Genomic DNA, 16580 nt, shown 5'->3' with positions numbered 1-16580 from the left:
GGACAAACCGCAGGTCCCTGCCAGAACGGGATACCTGTGTTCAGGTGCTCAGAAGGTGTGCGCAGGTCAGTCTGAAGGAACGGCAGTGTAGTCATTGAGCAGCAGAAAGTGAAGTAATTTGTACTTGACGTGAAGACTCATATCTGAAACTGCTAAACTTAAAATGCACTTAAATAGTGGCCTTTCCTGAAGCTGGAAGTATGGAGACACGTTGCAGTGACATTGATAAGTTAATCTCTTTGCTGTTGACATTGCGGTTGGCTTAGTAACAATAATGTGTGCCTAAATTTGTTCTTAATGGACACAATTTGCTTTTTATTTGAATTGAAAGCATGCTTTTAGTTTCCAACAACTTTCCCTAGCGATATCGTAAACATTTCTTTAAACTGATTTTTAAAAGTGAAAGCCAACTTATTCAACCTTTCCATACCTTTTCTGATGGTTCTGTTCTCAGATTACAAATTCTTTTTCCATCGTTGTGTGTTGGTTGTCTCTGAAAATCCAGGCTGAAGAAGAAGGCATAGAACATAACCAGCTCTCAAAACTTGCCTTTGTTTTTCCCCTGCTCAATCAGCCAGCCCCTGTGTTTTTTATCATTATTTATTAAGCTTGCATAGTAAAAAGTTGTACAGCCCTACTGGAGGGAATAAGACCTGTTGAGAAAAAAACCTATTCTACAACAAAAAAAAAATTGTTGATGGCTGTTGACAAGAAAAAGATGACTCATGGCAAAAGATGCGAAGTTATTCTCAGGTTTTAGGCTGAACTTGCAAAACTATGAATGGGGGGGGCAAGACAGAAAAAAATAATAAAACTCAAACCCATAGGGAGCTGCTGCACTATTGAATACATTGTGCCAGAGTTGCAAAAATTGAATTAATTTTGTCCTCTATTTCTTCTAAATTAATTTAAAATAAAACCTAATAGTTCATAGGAGCAGCTCATATTGGTTTTTTCCTAGTGTGGTGTAATGCAGAACTGTTCCAGCTGCTGACAGCTATAAAAGATGCACGGACTGCATCTGCATTAGCGTTTTGGCTGTGACCAGCAGAATAGCTCTGCTATGAGTCTCTTCTCGTCTCCTGTTACCCCCACGTACTGTTTGTTCAGATCACAAAGCTATGTTAGTGCCCACGGAGTAGCTTCCTTCAGGGGAAACTAAACCAGGGCTCTGCTCCAGGGCTGGATTCAATGTGCTCTGGCTCTTTTGCAGGTGTGACGGTTCAAATCAATGATAGAGTCTCAGGGTAGCTTCTCACAGCAAAGTTCTGCTTAGGGGTCTGGGCTAAGTCTAGTCTGACATAAAATCTGCAAATAGCATGTTGTGTAATTCCAGGGACCTCGTCTTGAAACAGCTTCAACCTGATGATCCCTGCCTACTGCACTGCTTCACATGCTGAGATTCGTGTGGTCGTACTGCTTCCTAAACTGCTTGTTGCCCAGGGAATTGATTTTCTTTGTAAATGAGTGAACTTCTGTGTTAAAGTAAGTTGTATAACTTAGAGTATGAGCATATTGTTAAAGATAACTGGAAGTGGGAGTTTATGTGCATCTTCCCCTCAACCCTTGTTGAAATCAGCACTTTTCCACCGTGGGGAGGACTTCATAGCATTTTCTCTCCTTAATGAAACTACTTTTCTTTGTGGTGGAACTGATCTCAAAGTTATAATGGTATGGCCTTGTAGCTTGCACTTAGTGTATTACATTAAGTATGAATTTACAGTTGGATGATTTTTGACAATGCGAATGATTAATTTGTGTTTTAGTGTGTCAGATGCCGAGATTAAGTCAGATGGCTGTTACATCTCAGCATTACTCTGCAAGTTTTAATATATTTGATCTTAAACGTCAGCCATTCCCATAGAATAGAAGGTGGTCAAACCCTGGAACAGGCTTCCCAGAGGGGTGGTTGATGCCCCAGGCCTGTCGGTGTTTAAAAGGCATTTGGACATTGCCCTTAACAACATACTTTGGTCAGGCAGTTGGACTAGATGATTGTCATAGGTCCCTTCCAAATGAAATCTATTCTAGTCTGTTGTCTGCTGGTGTCTCTGTCCTAGCCGTGTAGGTGCAGAATGCACACAGGTGTATATAGGTGGAGAATGCATATAGGTGTGTATAGGTAGAGAATGGAACTGGATTAGTTTCTCAGATGAGCTTCACAGCCTGTGTGATCAGAAGCAGTGATTTCTCTCAGTGACTAAGTGGCAGCTCATAGAAAGCCAGCAAACACATGGTCAGTGAATGGAGATACTTGGATATCCACCCTGAAGCGTAGGTGGCCTAAACACTGCAGCTTTCTTCCAGCTTTGCTCTCCCTCTGGTTTTGTTTACCAGTTTCCCCCAGACTTCCTGTCCAAGAATTTCTCCTTTCAGCCTCCTTAATAGATTGGTGACAGTTGGCAGAAGGCACAGTTGGGCAATGATGCTCTTACTGAAAAACATGAAAATATTTTCCTGGTATCCATATAAAGACGCAGATGCTTCTTCTATTTGACATTGAAAACTGACTTTTGTTGTTTCCTGACCCAATCCAGTGCCAACCAGGCTATTGTAACTTGTGATGGTATGAAGCTATTTTGTTGATGCCTTCAGCTCGCCAGCCTCTGCATGCAGCCTGACAAATTCAAAATGGTGTAATTACCCTCTCCTTTTTTTTTCTTTTTAAGCAAGCAAGAGGACTGATACTATTTCTATTCTTTTTAGAGCTTGTCCTTGAAACACCTGTTTTTCAGAACAAGTTATTTTGCCTCTGGAAAGCAGTTAAACATCCTGGTAAAGTAGCTCCTGTGCATTAAAGAGGACACACATGTCTGGGTAAAATTCTGCCCCTTCTCTGTGCCGCAGCCAATCTTTCTGGCTGATCACAGGTGGGAAGTCTGCAGTTGGCCCTGAAGCCAGGAAGGTTACCTGAAATTCCATCCACACTAGTGATAGTTTTTGCTTTCAACACTAGGAAAACCAGAAGCTTCTGGGGAAACTGAAATGCAATTCAGTAACCACTAGTTGCTGAGCGTATTCTTCCACTGGGATGCTCTGAATCACTACCTGAAGTTTGTCTTGCATCATGTTTGCCTTTAGGTATTGCACATGTGCTTGTGAAGCCCTGAGTAAGACTTCATATTGGTCCTAAAACCAGTTTCTTCCCTTAATATAGTTTAGGCTGTTACTGCCTTTAAGAAAGGAATTTGAGTCTTTTTTTGGAAATAGTGTTACAGCTGAGAATGCTTGTTGCGTTGATGCAAATTGTAATGTTAAGCTGAAACCTGAAGAATGTCAACGAAACGGTAATGCAGATTTTTTTCCTCATATTATTTCGTATTTCCAACAGGTTTGGCCTGGAATGTGATCAGGCAAAAAAAATATTTATATAGTAGGTTCTAGCAGCATCTTCCATGTGCAACAATTAGCCTAATGTGTAAACTTTCTTGTGTATTTATTACATATAGAAGTATATTTATTGATTTACCTGTACATGCCCTTGTGCTGCTGGTTTTGTTTCCATTGTTGCTCTTATGTCTCCCTGCACAAATGAGCATTAGGAAGTGAAACTGAGAAGAAGCTGAGCGTGTTCTCGTGCAGCACCTTTAGGGACAGCTGGGCTGATCTGAAAGCAGGTTGCTGGCACAGATATATAGACCCAGGGACAGAGCTTCACACAGAGAATCACATAATGTTAGGGATTGGAAGGGACCTCGAAAGTTCATCCAGTTCAGACAGTTAGTAGTGCCTGCGCAACCCAAAGAATCTAAAAGAGTTGGTTTTCAGTAGATGGTTGCATTGATTCTATTAAAATAGCGATTTTCTGCTGTGGTCTGGAGGGCGTATGTAGACTAGCTCAAAGGAAAGGATTTTTTTGATGCCAATCCAGTTTTTACTTATTTTTTTATTTAGTCTTCATTTGTCAGCTAGGGCATATTCCCTCATGCTCTTCAGTGCTGCAGGGCAGTTTGAGATGCACAGTGGTTTTTTTGCCCTTGTTTGGTGCTGGAAACCCAAGTACCTGTGCACAGAATAGGCTGAGCCCTGATGGATTTTGACCTGTATTGAAAAGAAATCCATAATTTTAACAAAGAAGTCAGAAGCTTCCATTCCTTTAAATAGTATAGAAGCGAATCAAAACCATGTCTGTCCTAGCTGATCTTTTAATAAAGAAACAGTTGTGCCCCATACCAATACCGAGTGTTCGCTGTGTCCTGGGGCTCTGCAGCAGCACGGCTCTTGCCTGCAGGCAGGACCTCTGTGGTACGTGGTGGTGACAGTGGTGGAAGGGGCGAGGGACAGCTGTGACAGCTCCTGTGGGAGTACAGCCCTGAGAACACAGGAGGATGGACTCTGCTGGTTTGGCATTGCTGTCCTGGTACCTGAATAATGGGGGAAAAATCCACCCTTGCCAAACAAACAAGTTCAAATGATCCCTACTCCCAAAACTCTATGGATTTTCGGTAGCATCTCTCCACAAGAGCCTCCTGCCAGCACACCAGTGCTGTCTGAAATTGCATCCCCTCGTGTGCTGGCAGACAGCAATGTGCCAGTGAAAATCTGTGCTGTGAATGTTATCTAAAACTTTCCCTTCATCTTTTGGTGTGCAAGAGCTTTTTTAGTACTTTGTTCCCCTCTGGGAAAAAAATGATGTTATTCTGTGATAAACTGTGTTTCTTTTCCCATGATCATAAGAGGCATAGAATCATTTCAGTTGGAAGAGGCCCTCAGGATCATCAAGTCCAACTATAACCTAACCTGACTGGTACCGTATCACATTCTGTGACAGCCAACGTTGTGGTCCTGAAGCAGCTCACCAGATCACCTCTGTGAGTGACACAGACGTGTGCAATTTTCCTGTAATGTGGGACTTTTTGAATACGAATTCTGACCTGTCCCTGCCCAGTGTGTATTTGGAGATCAGTTGATCTTCGTACATCTTCTAGTGTTTGTGTAGTAGTTTGACTTCTTCATAGTTGCATCAAAATGTGTAATGTTTTGTGGGGGGTTTGTTTGTTTGTTTGTTGGGGTTTTTTTTAATATTCGAGTTTTCGTGTGAGCCTCTCTTTTGTTCTTACTGGCTTGCAGGCCAAAGCTTGTTGTGGTTCTTCTCACTACCACATTGAAACTTGCTTGCTTTTACTCTTAGCACTGAAGAAATCCTGATGCTCGGTTTCATTCTGAGAGAATAGTCCTCTTGCAAGATATTTAGAAGTGGTATTTTGAAATTATTGTTAGTATCTATTGCCAAAGAAAGAAATGTATATCTGTTGACATGGAAATGGCTCATATCGCTGCAGGTACCTGAGAAATGATCTTTCTCTGAAATAGTTTGATTTTAATATGGTCAAACATGGTGATGGAATGGAAATGTGCCCCTTCAAAGTGGTGGCTCTGGTGGGGCTTGGCTCCACTCTTAATGGTTCCATTTTCCTTGTGTTATTGTGGCCACTTTCTCTAATTAGGACCAGCTGTAAGCTGCTGCATAAGAAACACAGGTTGAAAACATGATGTCTGTCCAAAACTTAAAAACTTCTCTTTAAAATTTTAAAACAGATGGAGTTCAGTAGGGGAGCACAAGAGGAGATTGAGATGCATCATAAACACTAGTTTACAGATATATATATATATATATATATATATATATATTTATATACACACTATATATACACACACACACAGGTTAGTGTCTTCTGAACAATGGCTGTCATTTGGATACTGTGCTTTCCTTTAGATGGTGGATTAACTCGATAAGGGTATAAAATCATCATAAAAATCTGCTTCCTGGAATGCATGAGAGCATCTCTCAGGACTTCTGTATCTTTTTGAAAAATGGGCCTGAGCTCTCTAAGTAATTTAATACAATCCTTTTGATTTTCCTTTTTATCTGCTGGATCTTTTGAGGTTGCACAGAAGCAGTGAAAAGATCCTTGTCCTGCATGCTTCTGTCCTGTAGCGCATACTTAACTGGGGGAAAAGAGATCAAGCATTATCTTACACTCTACTGGATTTTCAACAGCTATTTAAATAATTGTCCTTTAAAATATTTCATATTTACAAAGAAACTGCTAATAAACATGGCATTTAGGCAATGCCATTCTACCTTCATTATGCTGAAAGTGATCAGAAGGGTTTCCCCTTGCTGTAAGATGTACTCCATAGTACAGGAGAGACCTTGAACTGTCCATTAGGGAGTATTAATTCAATTTTTCCTAAAACCAGCGTCATGACATGGGAAGATACTATAATGCTGCATAAAACAGCAGACAAAAGGTATTTTTTGTTTAAATTCCATTTTAATTGGAGCCTTTGTTCACCAAGTTAGTCACAGCTAATGATACAGCACATCAGTGTGTCAGGTTTTGAAATTACTTTTAGAAAATGATCTAATGAAAGTGAGGCCTACTGTCTGTTCTCTGTTAATCAACAGGCAAAATTATTTCAGCTGTACAAATAATTGTACGTAGATCCAGCTACTTATTGTCAGTCTCACTGACACTAGCAAGAATTATTCTTGTGGAACTATCTAAAGTTTATGCAGAGACAGTCTCTCTCTAATTTCTGGAAACCAGTAAGACTTTATGGTGAAGGTACATTAAAAATAGTCAGTGCATCTTGCTGGAGGAGTTTTGTTGCTACCATTGACAGCATTATGAAATAAATCAGGAAGTTACTAATCTGATTCTCCATAGGCTTTCTTCTTTGTGCAAATAAACTGGTTCCATGCTGGCTTTGCATTGATGCTAATTATTATATCTGATACAAAATTGTGAAGAATCATAGTTCATTGTGAAGTACTCGATTATGTCTGAAACTCCAGAGTGGCTGGAATGTAAAACTTCACATAAGCTGTATGTGAATCCTACAGAAAGAGGAAGATTTGAAAACTGTTACGAACATCAGCTTTTCATAATCTTCAGTTCTCATGATAAAACACTTCTTAGGATCATAGCCCAAGAGATTATCATCAGTTCTCTGCATTTTCAAATTGTAAATTATTACTAGTTGAGCCAGTGATAATACTTTAGCAGGTGGCTGATTTGGAATCAAGCAGGTGGTTGCTCCAGTGAGGTATAATTTGCAGTAGCAAAAATTTGGCCCTTTGTCTCTGTCTTCTGGACCGCAGACAAGAACCAAACGTCCACTACACTGTGGGTTTTTCACACTTGATAAAAATGGCCATGCAGTGTCAGACAGGGTCTGTCTCACTGCTCTTCTGTCTCAATAGTGGCCAACACATGCTGGATGATAGCTGCGCTTTTGGTTTTGCATCTGCCATTTTATATATCTCTTTTTCTGTCTTATTTTGAAACAACCGTGGTCTCTACTCACCTTCATTGTGTCACTTGATTTTATGCAACTTTTGTTACATTTCCATCACCTAATCCAGCTCCTTTCCTCCAGCTTGTAGGATGGTGTACTTGATTTGTTGCTTTCATCTGTAGCTAAAGCAGAGGCTGATTATACTAACGAAGGCAGAATCACACTGAAGAGACTGTTAATATTAGTGTCTAGTGAATCCAAACATAACTACACTAATATGGTATAATCGTATATGCATTTTAGTACCCAGGGGCCTAGTAAAGATGGTGTTAGCACTGCTGTATATTGGAATTGTTCCATTAATTTGATTGTTCTTTTTGCCTTTTCATTAGTCTTTCCTCATGTCTCCCGTATTCCTTTTTTGAAATGAGGGGGAGAAAGCAAAGGGGACCAGAACTTCGTACAGCTCTTAACAATCTTAGAATCACAGGATGGTTTGGGTTGGAAGGGACCTCGAAGATCGTCTAGTCCAACCCCCCTGCAATGACCAGGGACACCTTCCACTAGACCAGGTTGCTCACAACCCCTTTCAGCCTAGCTTTGAATATTTCCAGGGCTGGGGCATCCACAGCTTCTCTGGGCAACCTGTTCCAGTGCCCCACCACCCTCACAGTAAAGAATTTCTTCCTTGTATCCAATCCTATCTACTCTCTTTTAGTTTAAAACCATTACCTATTGTCCTGTCACTGTGGTCCCTGTTAAAAAGTCTCTCCCCATTTATGTTGTAAGCCCGTTTTGTGTATTGAAAGGCCACAATGAGGTCTTTATTGCTGTGTCATAGTTCATACCAGTTATGAGAGTTGTCAGTTGAGTATTTTCACTTGCTGGTGTCAATATTGATTTATATTCTCTACAGAGGTTATAAATTCAGGGTAAAAACTGTCAGTCTAGTGTGACTGACAGGTTCTTGATTAATGAAGCCTAGGCCTGAAATTGCAAAAAGAGGCGGATGTGCTGGTGGTGATATGGAGATGGCTGAGATTTACAGGATCTTTATGTAAGGATGTTTTTCAGTAACTGTTGCTTGAGATAACTGTGAAAATAGTGCTATTAATACATATTGGAAGGCCAGTAAGGTTTTAATAGAAGTAGAAAGAAGTGCACTGTCACAAAGTGTCGTGATAATCTGTTAATTCCTAATATTCAGTTTGATGGAGTTTTTTTGGCTACTGTGAAGGACCAGACTTAGTTTTTCATAGGGTTGTAATAAGTGGTACCAGCACAAATCTAAGAATGATGTAGGTTTCATGTGAGAATCATGCAGATGACCTCTCAAGGTTGTGTAATCTCATCCCTAATCAAAGCAGGACAAGTCAGAGCAGGGTTCTCCTGAGCTTTTTCAGTGAAATTTTGACCACGACCTGTCTGCATCTCTCTTTCTGTGTTTGACCACTTCTATGGTGCAAAATAAACAGACAACAACCTCACATCTGGTCCCAATTTTCTGCATTCTATTTTGTCCTCCCCCTGCACACCTCTGGGGAGCCTGGGTCTCTCTCTGGCCCTCAGGTAGCCCTCTCTGCTGAAAAACATGCTGTTGTTGAGTGGAAATGGTTGTCTTAGAGACCTCTCGTGTTTCTGGTGGAATATGGTTGTTGAGTGGAAATGGTTGTCTTAGAGACCTCTCGTGTTTCTGGTGGAATATGGTTAATACTAACATGTAGTAAATTAGCTGATACTTTAAGATGTGTTTTTAGGCTGCAGTTCAGTGAAATGTTTAAGTGTGTATCTGTTCTTCTGTTTTCAGTGGAACTCAGCTTTGTGCTCAAGTTTAAATGCTTCATATTTTTGGGGTTTTTTTGATGTTGAAGTAGTTTCTTAAGACTTGCTATTTTTAGTTCCAAACTAGCCTGCTGTGCTGTCTGTCATTTATAAAACCATTGATGGTGCTATCTTGTTGTTATAAGCCAAAGTTCAAGTACTTTGACTCTAACCTAAAGTGATTTTTTGATTTTTCTCCCCTCTGATAGCTTTGGAACCCAACTGATCTGTGCTAAAGTTATATTGATTTCAAAACACATTGTTAAAATCTGTTTAAATGTGAACCTCATCTCTGATTTAACTTTTTTCTTTTATTTTTAATAAAGCTCTCATACTAATGGCATCTGAATTTTCAAAAGTAGGAGGAGTTTTACAGGCCCCCTAGATAAACTGGTTTTTTTTTAAAACCTTTTTTAAGGTGATGCTCTAAACTAAATGTGCTATTCATAAAGTTAAAAAAAAAAAGAAGTGAACATTCAACAGATTGTATCCAAAAGTTCCCATGGAGACTTCTTTTGTTGATCTTTTTCCCCTTCCTACTGGGAATTTGTCCCCGTATCTCATTCTTTTCGAGGGCAAGGAGTAGAAATCTATTTTTACTGTTAAACCACTGACTTAGAGCAGGAACACGGATATTTCATCTGGTGACAAGGTATAGAAGGGAAAATGCTAAAGTAAGACTTTTGGTAGAAAAAAAAAAGCAAAAATATGTAAGGCTTGAAGTGTGTTGCCCAGGAATTAAAATACAATATTTGTACAAGTATTAATACAGTAACAGCTGGGCAGATCAGCTTGAGAGTAGGTTACTGACTGGGTTGGAGGGAACTCTGAGTCATCACCTTTTTTTGATGCCCTTTTAATTGAAAAACGAGAGAAACAACAACACCAAAAAAAAAAAAAAAGCCCTTTTGAACTGTCCTGGCTGTGATTTTATTTTAATTATCTTTCTTCATTTTGCAATGAAGGAAAAAAAACTTTCCAATTCCAGACTGCTGAATGCTCTGCACTTCACTTGATGAGAGATGGAGTGGGAAGCTCTTGAGGCTGTTACAACACCTGCCTTAATTTGGTTGTGCCTGTGTAATGCTGGCTACATCATCTTATCTTTCTTCATTGGCTTTCTCCATTTTTAAGTGAGGATGACGTTCCTGTCTCCTGTGTAAAGAGGTTCTAGAGGAGCCCATGAAGAGAAACGTTGTGCAGGTGTGCACAAGTCCACCGTAATACCTGTTGCTTTGTTTCCAAGGTGCCCGCCACAGCTGTAACAGGAGCACGATACGATCAGTGCTTTTCTCGGTCCCTAACCCAGTTTTCCTGTTAAAGAACCAGGTAAACCTCCCACTCCTCAGCTTGGACGGTCCCGCACCAGGGTCCCTCTTCCACGCACACGGAATCTCACTGTCCTTGTGGCCACTTCTCTCAGCTCCTGCTGGCATCATGTAAATGGCCACTCTTCTCTGTTTGTTATCGGTTCTGTCACGGTTTCTCCGGTTTTAAAGGACTACATTACAGTAATTTCTGTTTTTTCTAAAGAACATGTCATACACAGCCAAAATTGCCCTCCTTTTTTGCTTCCCTACTTGTCGGTCCTTCTTGTCCTATTCAAAGGTTTTCTTAACTGCTGCTGTCTTTGTGCAAGTACTCAGTCATTGATTTTCTGTCACCAAAGCTTTATATCAAAGAATGTGATATCAAGGGATTTTTTTCCCTTTTACAGATAAAGGAAAGTTGCTTTGTTTTCAGGATTCCCAAGAGACCAACCTAACTTGCTGTCAAAACAAACAAAAAAAATTCATTATTGTTAGTGTTTCTGTTCTCAGTGTGTGGATTAAAAAGAACATTTGGAGGGCCATTTATTTGCAATCTAGGCTTCCTGAGCCAACAAAAAAACTCTTTCAGTTCAACTAGGTGTGGAAAACCTTCTTGCACTACTTAACTCTCTAGAACCAAAATGGTTATGTCTAATTAGCTTTGTTTGCTTTTAGAGCAGGGTGTCTTGTTATACCATTTATACCATATATATTTGCTGTGGAAAATCAAAAAATGCTGTAACTCAGTTATTAGGCAATCCGATGGTCTTTTCTCATTTTTGGCTGATGGAGGGCTATACTGTAAAAAAAACAACTGAAGCAAGCAATGCTTTTGAGCTTTCTCAACAGATTAGAGAATTCTATGAGGTAGGAAGCTTCCTGTATTATTGAGAGTGTACTTAGATAAAATTGTTTTGTATCTACTGAGGATAAATAATGTGAATTTGATCTTAAAACTACTTCTGTTTTCTTGTGATTTGGTGAATTTTACAGAAAGACATTGTGAAAATGAATTGATACTTTAGGAAAATAATGATGTAATAGGCTTGGAGAGAGAAAGGGTGTTTACTTTCTTGTGTCATTCATATGCAGAAAATAATAGCTAAGTCTAAGAGGAGGAGTCTTAGGCAGAGGAATGTTCTGCAAATGATGCAGAGAAAGCAGGGCTGGAAGCTGTTGTTCCGTGAGGAAAGGCAAAACAGAGAAATTGCTCCCATGTCTGTCTTCTGTTATCCAGAGCACTATCCGCAAGCTTCTCTTTTTTGTCCCATTTCTAACTGTAGACTTGTTCTTTGAAGATTTATCTGGATGGAAGAAGGGGTATTGACTGGCATTGGGACAAGAATGGGTCTGAGAAACTGATCTGAAGGTTAAGTTTAACTGATGAGTGAGTGTCTCATTGCTTGGCCGAGCCTTTTTGGAAACTCTCGTCTACAGCAAGAACACAAAATGCTGGCAAGAGCCCTACATAGTTTTAGGCTGTTGCTCCAAGCTGTCACCTAGATTAGCTGGCAAAAGAATGTTTGAACCTGCAAATGACTTTGGCAGAGCCTCATCTCAAACCATAGTTGCCTGGCTGTGGAATTTTGCCAAGTATTGTACTACTAATTTGAGGGATGGGGGATCACAAGGTTTCCCAAGCAGCGGATGTCTGCCTGCATTTGCTGTGGGATTTTTTAGGTTGACTTTATGTCTATCTACAATATTTTTATCCCCCTGGAAGTGTATGCAGTATGTTTCAGAGGGAGATGCTGAAACATCATTAATACCCGTTCTTCTGCTTTTTAGCTTTTGTTACTTAATCTCCTTTTAGAACCAGCGTTTGTTTTGTCATTTTTTGAAAAGTCTCTATATCTTTTAGTTGGCAGTGTGTCACACCCAAGCTCCTATGATTGCCACCCAGTCCATTTTACCTACAGAAGAAAATCAACATGCCTTACCAGGTGATTCCCAATTTCTACGCCGAACTCATGGGTTATGCCTAATAACACGAACAGCAGCTAAAACATAGGAAGCTGTCATTAAAAGTTTCAGATATCCACTTGTAAAATGTAACATTTGGAAAGCATCACTCACTTTCAGAAGTAAAGGTTTGCAAGAACAGGTCTTCCCACCCTATTTTGCTCAGTGTAAGCTAATAAGGCTTTTTGGATGTGAAGCCAAACTTCCACATTCTAACTTTGGCTTTTGCTTGTAAGGATGAATGTCTCGTTATACAGACAGTTTAGATCAGGCTGAGAAGAAGCCAGTTAGACCATGATGAGCCATTTCATGTATCACCACTACATGTAATGTCGCCTTCTACAACAGCGTTGTCCTTGTTCTTCCAGTGTTCTTTATTGCTGCCATTTGCACTGTCACTACATCAAGATTCAGCTGCCCTTTACTGCTGCAGATTTTGAACCCTCGTAAACATATGCATTAAGGAAATTTACTTCAGATAAAGTAATTACCTGAATCCACAGCAGAAAAAGTCTGACTAAATCTAGTCTCATTAAATTATTCATGACATTAGGAAGTCTCATCCTTTGACTTCATTTTCGTTCGTAGATTAGAAGGAGGAAAGCAAACATTGCTGTGGTTTCTAAAGTTCAAATGGAGTGGTTCAAATGCAGGAATGTTTCTAATCTAGCAGAAAAGAAAGCAACAGCAATTAAGGCAGAACTATCATGAACAAAAAATATTGACTTTTGGTGACAAATATCTGGTTTTTTCCATTGTAGAAATTGCCAAATTTTTGCTGTTTGTGGGTGGTGTTTTGGGGCTTTTTTTGTGATATATCTTTTGCATCATCTGTTTCCCTCTAGTTCTGTGAGCAATTATGTCGTTCCACTTTTTAAAGATTTAATTATTTTATTGTTTTGTGCTATTTTAATCTATTGTAATAACTAACAGCAGATTTAACGGTTATCAGAAACTCCTGAAGCACACTTTCAGTCTTCAGAAGACTTATTTTCAAAAGAAAAATGTATTTAATTCTCAAAACTTGTTTTGTTTTTTATTTTTTAGATTAGACTCATTCTCTGTAAGCAACCATATTTTGCCTAGAGTTGTTTAGTTTTAAGGTTGTAATATAACAGAAGATGGGTGGTGGAATTGAAGACAGGAACATGCAGACATAATATAATTAGTTTTAGGGCTAGATAATTTTAATAAAACGTTTCAAACTCATTTTCTGTTTTAAAAACAGCCACCTTGCAGTCAAAGTCCTTTGGGTTTTTTAGTGGAGTTTGTAAAGCTCATTTAATATAGAGATTAACATCTTCTTTTATTTCTTTGATTGCATTTATTAGTTTGTAAATCTGAAGGCTGTGAATTTTATGAAAGAAAATCCCTTAATTTTGTGTATGCTTATTGATATGTGTAGTTGCCATGGTACAGATTTGGAGTGAAACTTTTAAATCCCTGACTTGAACCAGTATGATGATTTTTAGCATCATTTTTCTGATCCAATTAATCAGAAGTCTGAAAAATTACAAGTACTGAATTTAGCTGAGTGGATGCTCTAAAAGTCTGAAGTTCTAACATAAAGCTCTGGACTTTACTACGTGGTGTTAAACCTTCTGCAGGGCCCCCCTTCAGGCGCACAAACCGATCCGTGTGATGAAGTTTTATTGAGAGTTCACGACTCCCTCTGAGTCGCAAACCATTGTCTGGGAGCAGCTGCTTTAATTTCTAGCTATTCAGTTTAATGCCTTCTTTCCAATTGTTTTGTACAATGCTGGATTTGAATAGAGTTTTATATAACTTCCATCAAATAGCTGAGTGGATCAGGAATTGTTCAAAACTTTGCATCAGTTCCTTAGGATGCTTCTGCTTCCTTTCCTAGCAGCCCCTGCTGCTGGGGCAGAGTTCCAGCTTATTAAATAAGTGTACTCATTGATGGTGGACTTCAAGCTTTAGGTTGATTGTAAGGTCCTGTGGAGATAAAGATGGATTTTGAACTCCATTAAGGACTTTATAGGAAGCTTGTGAGGAATGGAGGGCATCTCATCTACATTCAGCAGCCTGAGTTCGTGACTGATGCTGCAATTGCCAGATAAAGGTTTTTAAGCCTGAAGGCTCCGCGCTCAGGTATGGGGCCAAGTATGAAAACCTGAAAGCTGTTTTTGTGGACTGAGGTTCATGGTTGTGTTTGTTAGTAAATTTTCTTTGTAAAGCTTGAAGAGAAACCCGAGGGTATGTCTGAGCTCCAGGTTGCTCCTAGCTGACAGCCCAGGCTGGTTTTGGTGTTTTTCCACTGAGGAAGTGCCACTTTGACCACTGAACCCTTTGGCATACTTGTCTACTCAGTGTTATCATGTGTCTTGCTTGAGAATATCTTATCAGATATGTAGATGGGCTCTATTTACTGTGTTCAGTTTTGAGCTCCTCATCATAAGAAGCACATTTTGGTACTAGAGAGAGTTCAGAGAAGGGCAATGAAGCTGGTGAGGGGCCTGGAGCGCAAGTGTGATGAGGAGCAGCTGAGGGAACTGGGGCTGTTCAGCCTGGAGAACAGGAGACTCAGGGGAGACCTTATCGCTGTCTACAACTACCTGAAAGGAGGGTGTAGCATGGAGGGGGTTGGTCTCTTCTCCCAAGTAACAAGTGATGGGACAAGAGGAAATGGCCTCAAGTTGTGCCAGGGGAGGTTTAGATTGGATATTAGGAAAAATTTCTTCATGGAAAGGGCTGTCAGACATTGGAACAGGCTGCCCAGGGAAGTGGTGGAGTCACCATCCCTGGAGGTGTTTAAAAGGTGCATAGACGAAGTTCTTAGGGACATGGTTTAGTACTAGAGTTAGGTCATGGTTGGACTTGATGATCCTGAGGGCCTCTTCTAACCGAAACAATTCTATGATTCTATTTGTATTTACTCAAATAGAGACATTTTGAAGGTCGTGCTGTAGCTCTGTGGCAGGGCAGGTGGAACTGTCTGAATGTTAATGGTACTTGGGAACCACCTGCAAAATGTCTCAGACTCCATTCTGCTGTTAATAGTAAAGAAGCAAAGTTAAGTGGTGATACAATTGAGATGTGAATTAGAAATACCATAATTTTAAAATGAAAACAGATTTTTCTTGGCAGGTCTGATTATCACTCAGTGAAGACAATGTTATCTAAACCCCCTTGAGTTCCCCTATGAAACTGTTCACAGATTGTCACCTTTCTGAAGTTGAAACTCTTTGCATATGTAAATTGTTCTTCTCTAACAGATCCATATAGGTTTTTTATACTGAATCAACACATTTAATATTTTCTGCATTTCAGGAAAGACTGAACATGTAAAAATGTAGATCCTCCTCACTTTTTTTTAATGGCAACTATTTTGACTATTGTGATCTATTGTATTAGGTATTCTGAGTGGGTGTACCAGATATTGTAAGATTTATAAAATATAGAATTTTTCACCAGACTATGTTCTGCCCTAAATATCATGCTGGACAGAAACAAGTTCAAGTAAATAAGGGAGTAAGTAAATAAGGGAGTCAAGTATCTTAAATTTTTGCCTGATATCATATAGATTCCTGTATTACCTTTTTTTTTTTTTTTTCTAAAATAAAATACTTTGAAAATTTAAAATTACCAGAGAAGAAAACTTGCTCTGTTTGCCAGAATTTTGTTTTGGTTTTTTTCTTCATTGAGAAGCTGTTTTCTGCTTTTTGAATGCAGTCTCATACCATTACTGCCAAAGGTGTGAGAAAAATAAATGCTTCCTCTGTTGGCCTTAGAGCTGTGCAGAACATTTATCCCGTACCTTCAAAGTACCCACACTTGCAACTGGTTTGTGGAAACTGGGTGTTTGGGGGCCAAGGGAGGACACTTTATCTGCAAGATCCAGATCTGAGCAGTGAATAATGGCATTTCTGAAATAAGCTCTCAATAACAGTGGGAACTTTTAGAAAGAAAACAATGATATTTTGTGATAACTTTGAGTACTTTCAGCTGCAGCAGCTGTGCAGCCTGTTAGTATGATATAGGAGAGCTGTACATTTGCTACCAGGAGTATATACTGTGTGCAAAAACAGTTTAATTTTTTTGCCTGAACTTCCTGAAAATCATCTTTGTGGTACAGTGTGGAAAAGCAGAACTGAAATGATTAAGTTGTTAAAGAATAATTGAAATAATCCAAGTTTGTTTGAAACTAAGATGCAAAACCTGTTATGCCTGGGAACATTGTCTTGATAGCGATCGCTTAAGCACTATTAAAGAACTATTACG

General features: G+C 39.4%; 1 protein-coding gene across 5 annotated transcripts in view; it reads left to right on the top strand.

Moving 5' to 3' along the window:
- The window catches only part of SLC2A13 (solute carrier family 2 member 13), a 211849-nt gene that overhangs the window by 116831 nt on the left and 78438 nt on the right, over positions 1 to 16580 (top strand). The window lies entirely within an intron of this gene.

The sequence above is a fragment of the Columba livia genome, chromosome 1 (assembly GCF_036013475.1).
Source record: "Columba livia isolate bColLiv1 breed racing homer chromosome 1, bColLiv1.pat.W.v2, whole genome shotgun sequence".
Lineage (NCBI taxonomy): Eukaryota > Metazoa > Chordata > Aves > Columbiformes > Columbidae > Columba > Columba livia.
Note: the sequence above shows the minus strand (reverse complement) of the source record. Positions and strands in the feature narration are given on the sequence as shown.